Source organism: Ziziphus jujuba, chromosome 10, assembly GCF_031755915.1.
Source record: "Ziziphus jujuba cultivar Dongzao chromosome 10, ASM3175591v1".
Classification (NCBI taxonomy): Eukaryota; Viridiplantae; Streptophyta; class Magnoliopsida; order Rosales; family Rhamnaceae; genus Ziziphus; species Ziziphus jujuba.
This window is the reverse complement of record NC_083388.1, coordinates 14,567,084-14,577,029: the sequence shown is the minus strand read 5'-3', so window position 1 is coordinate 14,577,029 and position 9,946 is coordinate 14,567,084.

Genomic DNA, 9,946 nt, shown 5'->3' with positions numbered 1-9,946 from the left:
CTCAAGTTGAGCTTGGAGGCGATCCTGCAGGAGAGTAAAGTGAGCATCTACAGTATTGTGAGTAGTTATATCATTTTAAAATGTTTTAGGTATATAGTATAATATATATGTGCTTTGAATATTTTACATATATAACATTTGATTGAAATGTTTGTTTTATGCATATATAAATATCTACTTTTACATATATGTGTTATCATTTTATGTGACTTTTGATAATATTTTATATGGTTTCAAATTCTAATGAGTTCATAAATGGACTTATGGTATTTAAATATCTTGGTATTTGAATTGATGTTTTGAATCATTTTGGAAAATAATTGATTTAAGAAAGCAAATTGAAAATTATATAATTTTAAGCATGTTCAAATATTTTATAATTTTATGTGCTTAAAATTAGTTTATGGTAATATATATTTCACTGTGGTATTTTTGGTTTTAGCATGAAATGATGATTTGAAATTTTTGAAATATTTAAATAAGCGGTTGAGTTTAAATATTAAATTATGATTTATGATACAGTATTGTTTGGAAAAATATAATCTTACAAGATTGTTTAAAGGATACTATGTTGTTTATTTTTAATTAATGTACCATATAGTATCAGTGTTTTGGATCAGTATTATATTATAGCGCGCAGGTTGCCACAATGTCGTGAGCTTGGATTCATCCCAATAGTTTATTATTGTCATGGGCCATGAGGTTGGGTTCATCCCAATAGTTTATTATTGCCATAGGCCGTGAGGTTGGCTTCATCACAATGGTTTATTATTGACATGGACTGTGAGGTTAGGTATATCCCAACGGTTTACTATTTCCATGATATCTTTCGTACATTAAGGGTCATGAGGTGGGTGTATCTCACAGTTTACGATTTGGTATATCGTATGGTACATTGTATATATTATGAGTATATTGTTGGTTTTCCAATATTGTGATTATTACTGCATTTCATAATTATATTGTGAATTTGTGTTTATAATATTTTATGCTTAATATTTATATCTTGATTAAGATATTTTATAGGAGTATAAATGATCTTTCATTTTATACCATTTGAGCATCAATTTTATGATATTGAATTGGGGTACAAGTATGGGTTTTATGAAATGATTTTTAAACAGAAAACTTTTCAAACGAGTGGAACTAGATGTCTTAAGAGAAAGTTTTACGGAAATAAATTATTAATTTTCTATTATATTATCCAACTTACTGAGATTTCTTTATATCATGCTTTATTTGTTTTAAATTCATTCCCCTAGATCCAAGCAATTAGTGGTACTTTACCTTGCATACAGCTTGTCACTTCGTTCTTTCCATAGCAGCACTAGTATCTACCTTTCTTTATTTATCCTTATGTTTCTGAACTTATTATTTATTTATTTGTACTTCTAACCTTTTCAAATACTCTTAGAATGCTCTGATCTAAATATTGAACATTGTAGAGATCATATTATATATATGTGTAGTTATAGCCTGTAGTACGATAGGTTGGTTATGGACCATAGTTGTGGACTTTATGCTGTTGTGGTTATATATATATATTGAGATATTATTGATAATGCATATGTGGGGTTGTCCACGTTTTAAGTGAGGTTCCATTGGATATCCTCTAGGGATTGTCCAATGGGACTTCACTAGGCGGGACCACCTGGGAAATCATGGGAGGGTTTTCGGGGCGGGTCCTGTCATTCTTCATCTATATTAAAAACATACTCATAATGTTCAAAACAACAAACAACAAAAATAATATCTAGAAGATATAATTGAAAACCTTTTAAGAAAAAAGGAAAGAAACTTTTTTCTAAGAATAAAAAATATACAGGGAGGAAAAAATCTTTCTAAACAAATAAAAAATGCAAATATTTTGTTTGTAATGAAGAAGGACGCTAAGTTCTAGAATGCCCTAAAAAAGGTTAAAGTGCTAAAAAGGTAATTATAAAACTAGAACTAGATGAACTTGAAATATTATTTGGAGAAGAAATTTCGGATGAAGAAGAGATAGTTTGTAAAATGGACTTTGAAGAAGATGCTTTTAAGTTTGAAGAAAATTTAATTTTCATGCTTCAATCAGAAGAAATAGATAATCAAGAAAACAAAACAATAATTTTAAAAGATGTTGTGGAAAAAACTCTTTCTAGAACAAAATAGAATTTAACCTTCTAGAAAAGGAAAGGTTAAAAATAAAAGAAAAATATATTTATAAAATTCAAAAATTTCATATGTTTTTTGTAAAAATATTTGAACACTTTAGTGGAAATACACAAGCTAAATGCACTAAAATAGAAGTAGCTAAAATACATTTGTTAAGTAAATATAAGATACAAAAATGAATAAAAAAATAACCAAAAGCAAAATATGTTCATATGGGATTAATTCAAATAAAAATCACTAGTTTTGTTATGCCAGGGTATTCTGGTATTTCCTTCTCAATTGCTACCACCTACTCCATTTACATTGGTTTTGAGACCTCGATTTATGCCAAGAGGCTAGTTTCATTAGTACTATGCTTGTCGAGTGTCAATTCCCTATCTTGTCCCTCCATAATACAAGCTACCTGTGAGTGGTGGCATGAGCAATTCCTCTTTGTTTGACCTGACTATCCACATCAAAAGCATGCTATATCCTTAGGTTGATAGAAAGCAAAATGATATCTACCATAAGTTCCACGCAATTGGTTTTCACCTCTACTTCCATGTCCCTGTTGAATGGTCTGACCATATCTTCCTTGGTTGTTGGCAATTGACATATGGACACTAATTTGGCTAATATTCTAATCATGCCTTCAATATTTTCTCAAGCTAGATCATGATTGGCTGATCCACCCTTAGGGGGTCTCTCATTTCTCCCAAAAGATCTGAAATGAGGTCCTTTCAACCTCCGAAAACACTGTTTATTCAAGTGCCTTTCTACCTCGGTAGTAAATTTGACCAATATACAAAATCTTCGATGCCCTGTAACCGTATTCAATATTTTAATTGCATCTCTATGTACATCTTTAAATCTCTTACACTTGTAATTCTGATAAAGAACTAAGGCCAAAACAAATTGGATCTCCAAAAATTTTTGTTCATATTCTTCTGCCATCGTGTAGCCTTGTTTGGTATGCATAAATTTTTGAATTTTCTGGTTTTGATAGCCTGTAGGGTAAAAACGTATATGGAACACAATCTAAAATTCTTTCTAAGTGATAATGAATGGGTCAGATTGTCATGAAAAACTTTCCATCAATTAATGGCATTACACTTTGGAAGAAATGTAACGTATAGTAGCTTCAATTGGTCGTTACATCTTAGCAAGGTGAATACCATTTCCAATCTCTGCATCCAAGCTTTTACATCAATCAGACCCATTATTTCCATAAAAGTAGTGACTTCCAAGGACTTGAGTTGATTGAACATAGGTCCAATTTGGGAGTTTACCTAGTTTGAGTTACTCTAATTAATGCATTGGTAAGCATCTCAATTGACTACTAAAAAGTGAAGGTTACAAGTTGTTGTGGAGGATTCCAAGTATATTGTTCAAGGGGGTTTTGAGCAAATTGAAGCTCTAGTTCATCACCCACTACCTTCACCGGGGTTGGTCCTGGTCTTATAGGGTCTACTTTACCATGTGCATCTTTCTGCATAATGCACACTTTTAATGATCCTATCCTTACTTAGACTTATCTTTAGAACATTCAAAGACTTTTAAAAACCTAGGCTCTAATACCAATTGTGAGGACCCAACATCCTACTTCCTAGTTACCCAACTTAAATCAAGCGACACCAATAGTGAAAATTCTAATAAATATAGTAAATAAAATTAACGTAAATAAAATTAACTTACTATTCAAGTTACCGATTCCAACTACCGTCTTAGAGTACAAAAGCATAAAAAAATTTAAAACATATGGTTTCAAGTCTACCACACATTGGAGCTACTAGTTCATACTTGATAATAAATTTGATAAAGTCTAATCATTACAACCAAGCACATCAAGTAAAAAAAAAACATTGTGCTCTAAGAAAGTATAGGATCGCAAATAGCTAGAAATAAGATATACTTTAACTATCCTTACACTATTCTAGGGCCAACTTTTTACTATGTGACAGCCCTTGGAATGAGAAGAAAAAAGACCAGAACTACCTAAAATGGAGAAATTAAAGGGGTAAGTACTTGGGAAAAATCTTTAAATGGTAGGATAAGTTCATAACAATAAGGATATAATGAAATACAAATAATGTTGATAATGATAATAATAATACTAACAATTTACTTTAGTCAAATAATAAAACAAAATAGTATCACTCTGAAAATACTTGCAATAAACCATTATTAATAAAAAACAATTCACAGTAATAATTAATCAAGCCTAGAAACAATTGGATTATCACGGAATATCATGCAGTCATAAATTTATTTAAAAATGACTATAATTGTAACATCTATATGGCAGATGCATTTCTAACTAACTAGAGCCCGACCAAGTAAATTCCAAATTGTAACAGCAATGCCCTGCATCTACATCCAACCCGCATATCTCCTTATAGTCCTTGGTTGGCCAGATTAAACTAGAGGTAAGACCCTGACTATCATTTAGCCATAAATCAAATCACATTAATAAGATACTGATGAGAATCCGCCTGAATTCACACAACCGACAACCTATTAGGATGTTGACCCGACACGGATGAAGACCTAGCCGACCACTAGAGTTCAAGCCAAGAAATTTAAGAAAAACCTGGTTGATTTTATACAGGGAGTAATTAATTCTCAAAAGGGCTTGTCAATACCTAAAGATACAAAGCCTGTTTTAAGCATCCAAGTGGTGGAAGCCAATACAGACCCCTGTAGTCGTTTTCGTGCAAATTTGGACTCCAGACAGCAAAGAATGGTTCCAACACTTCATGAACTCAATGAATATCATTAAAAGGACATGGAATCCAGCCAAGGTAGAATCAAAAGCATCTAAAAATGACTTGTACAAATAGCATCTCAATTTGGTCAAAAATGTGTTGTTTAGCCACCGGCTTTGACTTTTCTTCTTATTCAAGCAAGTTTGACTTATTCCAATCAAGGGCCAATGTGTGGGAATCATTATTAATCATATTTGAAATCGTACATATCATATGGAAGCTGATTTGGAGCACAAACAAGCTGGAGATTGGTTAAAGATACCTTAGTTGTTAAAATAGTCAACTAGTTTCCTAATTTGATTTTGACTTTTTTTTTTAGGAAATTAGTCTTTTATTTGGTTTTTATTTATTTATTTGTTGGACAAATCAACTTTGTAAAGTTATTATTTTATTATTTTTATTGTAAATTAATTAATTCCTAATTCAAAATAAAAGAATTAATTAATCTAAATTAGATTAGGAAATGAGATGAATTTCGGCCAAGCTAGGTTTCCTATTCTTTGATGGCCAGTTTTACCTAGACAATTAGAGTTTTATTTTGTAACGTTTTAGCCTATTTAAGGGCTTGTTTTATCAATATTATTCAGTACATTATTCATACAGAAAATTATTTATGAGATTGAATTCTCTTTGTTTTCTTTGAACACTTAAAATACCATTAGTGAATGAGTGTTTTAATTTTGACTTATCAATAAGATATCCATCACCTATTGTGGTGTGTTCATTATACTAAGATTTATAATCATAGGTTGGTTAGGGGTTAAGGTAACCATTAGAACTTGAACATAATTAAATCTAGGATAATATAATACGGGTTTAGGTGCAGGTCATCCTAGGTTCGTATCAGATACCATAATATATGGATTATAGCAATTCAACCTTAGCAAGGCATCACATCATAATAGATTGGCATATCACATATCAAGCATTCCCTCATTAAATCATATACATTATAGCATATGGAAAAATCTAAAAAATAAGCAATTATATAATTTTCACATAAGCCATCCTTTTAAACATTTCCAATGAATTTATTCAATTTACGTAATAGACAATATATATAGTTATACTATGGTGGATACTAGGTGTGCACCATATATGTTTGTAAATGTATATATATATATATGGATGTATGTGTATATATATATATATATATATCAATTTTCTAAATAAAAATTATATATATATAAGTTTGCTTCTATGCATTTTGAATTTAGTAATAATACTTTACTAGTATTAATTTAAATAGTTTACTCACTGGTAAAGTGCTCCTAGACCACTTTCATCTATTTTAAATAGACAATGGTCTCACTATTAATTGTACAAAAATGTAATAAATAAAACAAAACAAAATATAATGTCCAAATTATTAACGATGTGTGATGACCTGTTCCAAAATTAGAAATTAAAATTAAAATTTTATTTGATTTTATTAGGATTGATTAGTTGGATAGTTAGTGGGCCCTAAGTTTGACTTTTGATTGGTCAATAATTTTAATTTTACTAGTACACCATAACATTGAGCTTGTCGATATGAATTTATAGACTGGCGGCATGTAATTCCTCGCTAGTAATATATATCTCCTTACTGGTATTTATGTTTTGGTATTAAATGATGATTTTGAATATTTGAAGTATTTAAATAAATGGTTGAATTTGAATATTAAATTTCGATTTATGGTACTGTATTGGATTGGAAAAATAGAAAGTATGATTTTGAAAGGTATAAATACTGCACTGTTGTTTTTAAAATATGTACTAAATAGTACCAGTGGTTCTGTTTATGTTATTGGCCATACGCAGGCTTAGTCATCTTATGTGTAGTTGCAATATAAGAGTATGATGATGAGTTGTGTGTCATTTTTTTGTGACTATAGGATGATAGGTTATCATGATATTAAAGAATGATGATGAGTTGTGTGCTATTCTCTCGGAGTAATTATAAGTTGTGTGCCACTCTCTCATGACTTTGGTTTTTGTGTATCTCTTTACTGTCTGATGTTGTTTTAGAATGTCGTGCACCATCCGGTAGTGCTAGATACATCATATGGTACATTGTGTATATTTTTTCTCATATATATATTTTGGTGGTCTTATTATATTTCATTACTGTTTGTAAAAATATGATTATATTGACTATTGCCTAGCATTAAATTCATATTTCAATTGATTATTAATATTCTAATTTCTTTAATTATGAAATACTCAATTATGATATTGATTTGGGATATAAATTGAGCTTTATGAAATGGTTTTTAAATGGGAATATTTTCAAAAGAGTAAAAGTGAGGTCTTAAGCTAAAAACTTTGAAGTTAAATTGATTATTTTAATATTATTATCTTATTTCACCCACTGATCTCGTCTTATACTTTTATTTTTAAACTGTTCATTTAGACCTCAGCTAATAGGTTGTGCACATTACATTTGGCATTTTCATCATCTTTCCAATATATTCATCATCTCATATTTTTATTATTGCTGTTCTTCCATTATTGATTATCTTCCTTTTTGTGTACTTCCGTTGGATTTATCATTTATGTTGTTTTTTATTTAGTTTTAAACTTTTACACTTCTTCATATTGATCTGGTAGATTGACCTCATATGTATAACTCTTTATTTTATTTATCATTCTTGGCATTTGGGTTTGAAACTCTTTATTTGATATTGTTGATTTATGGAAAATCTTTTAAAAATATTATTGATATTCTACTTGTACTGCTAGGTTATATCCATTTTATAGTAGGTCCCATTGGACTTTTCGATACTAATTTAATGGGATTTCCCTTGATAAAACCACTTGGGATATTCGAGAAGGAGCCCCGGGATGGTCCTACTTCCGTGCCACATTATCATATATGCCATGTCATTGTGACACATGGAATGCCACTTCACCTCTAACTGCTATGTTATCATTGGTGCCACATCACTGCATGCGACAAATATCCCCTAGACTAAAGTTGATAGAGTATTGAAGGTACAAAGAATCAGTTTAAAATCTCACCAGAAAACATGGCAACTCTAGTGAGACAAGAATGGCAACCAAAAGCTTTATGAGCTCAATTGCTCTTTGTAGTTTAAAACTCATTGTTTAAAAAATGGATTCCTAAAGTTAAAGGTTAAAAACGTTTAAAACCTGAGCCATAAATTTTTAATAGAAAATCTCTCTCTCCTTTTTCTTTTCCACGCTCTAGGCGAAGAATGTAGGTAAGGGCATTAGTCCCCTCCCTTTTTTTTTTTTTTTTTTTTTCATTTCCCTTTAAGTTGGGCAATTACTTTAATGCCTCACTTCTCCCAACTTCAAGCATAGAACCCAAGAGCATAATTGATCTTTCATAATTTTAAATACTTAATTATCTAACACTAAATTTTCATAGGTCCAAATTATTATTATTATTATTTTATTATTAATTTAGTAAACATATGAACAACTTAGAGCCTAAAAACAATTGAAAATAATAAAATTCAACATGTAAAGAATTTCTATTACCAAAATTTCTATTTGGATCCATAAAAATTTAAATTAGATAATTATCCTTAAATGCAAAATTTGCGTATTACAACCATTAAAAAAACAAATTTCCAATAGATTTGTTTAAACATCATGTCAAACTGATGTGATAAGAAAAAAATAGATATTGTCAATGTGATTTTTTATTTTTTGAGGGTTTGTCAAAAATTTGGAATTTCATTAAAAATAAAATTTTTCTTAAAAGTTAAATTTTGTAAAACAAAAATTAGATTTGATAAAAAGTTAAAATGCACTTTAGTATCTTATATTTTTATTTGAATTTTTATGAAAATATTTTTGATAATTGCTACCCTTTATTATAGATTATTTGAAAACCACACAAATTATGTTAATAAAGTGGTCCCATTATACTCATGTGATTAATTATTTGATTTTTTTTTAATTTCTAGAATTATTTTGAGAGAATTTTTTTTTAAGAATTTCAAACACTCAAAGCTCACCATTTCATCTTTCTTCTCCACTCCTTCTTCTCTGTCTTCTTGCTCATCATCATCTATCGCTTTGCAACCTCACAAGCTTCTTTTGCAGCCACCCAATACGTCCACCACTGTCTGATTGATCTCAACCTCCACAGCGACAACACAGGGATCGTCAACACAGCTTCGCTAGCGTTGTGGTCGTCATTGATAATGATGGTTTTAGATGACAAGTGGGTTTGAACGATGAGGAATTGATAGACAAAGGATGGGATTTGTTGTGAGTTTGGATTTGTTTCTGAAATTGATTGGATGAATTCGCTTCTAGGTCTTTTCAATTCGATATGCTTTGCCAATATTGAAGCCTTTGGCATGATTTCCATAGAGAGAAAAAGAAGAAGAAGAGGAGAGAGATTTCCAATAAGCTTTTTTGTTCTCAAAACATCAAGCAAAGCCATAAGAATGCCTACACCATTGCAGTCATCAAAGCAAAAATCAAGATTACAATTCAAACCGGCAACTAGCATTCCCATGTACAAAATCCTAAAAACATTCATCCAAATTCAACTATTCACAAAAAAAACACTAAAAAAAACACGAAAGCAACTCAAATGTTTCTCATTCCCACTAATTCATCAAAGTAAATCACCCCACATTCGAAGACTATGAAAAAAAAAAAAAAAACAAACCATAAAATTTAAAATAAGAATTGGAGCACAAACCGCATCTATGGAGGAGTTCAAGCAAGGTGAAAAGAAAAGGGAAAAAAAAAATGCAAATTTCATTATTATTTATTATCATATTTTGGTCAATGTTATATAAATTAAAGTTTTGGGTTTTCTTACAATGTCCTGGAAAATAACACACGAAGATTCTTCAAAGAAGTGGTCAATGGATATTTGTCTTCTCTTCAGGGTTGTTGAAGTAGCTTGTGAGGTTGCAAAGTGGTGGATGATGTTAAGGATGAAGAAGCAAGAAGGAGGAGTAGAGGGGAAGGATTAAACAGTGAATTTTGAGTTTTGGTTTTTTTATTTCTATTTTTTATTTTTTATCTCAAAAAAATACAAAAATTAGAAGAAACATACAAAAAAAAAAATTCAA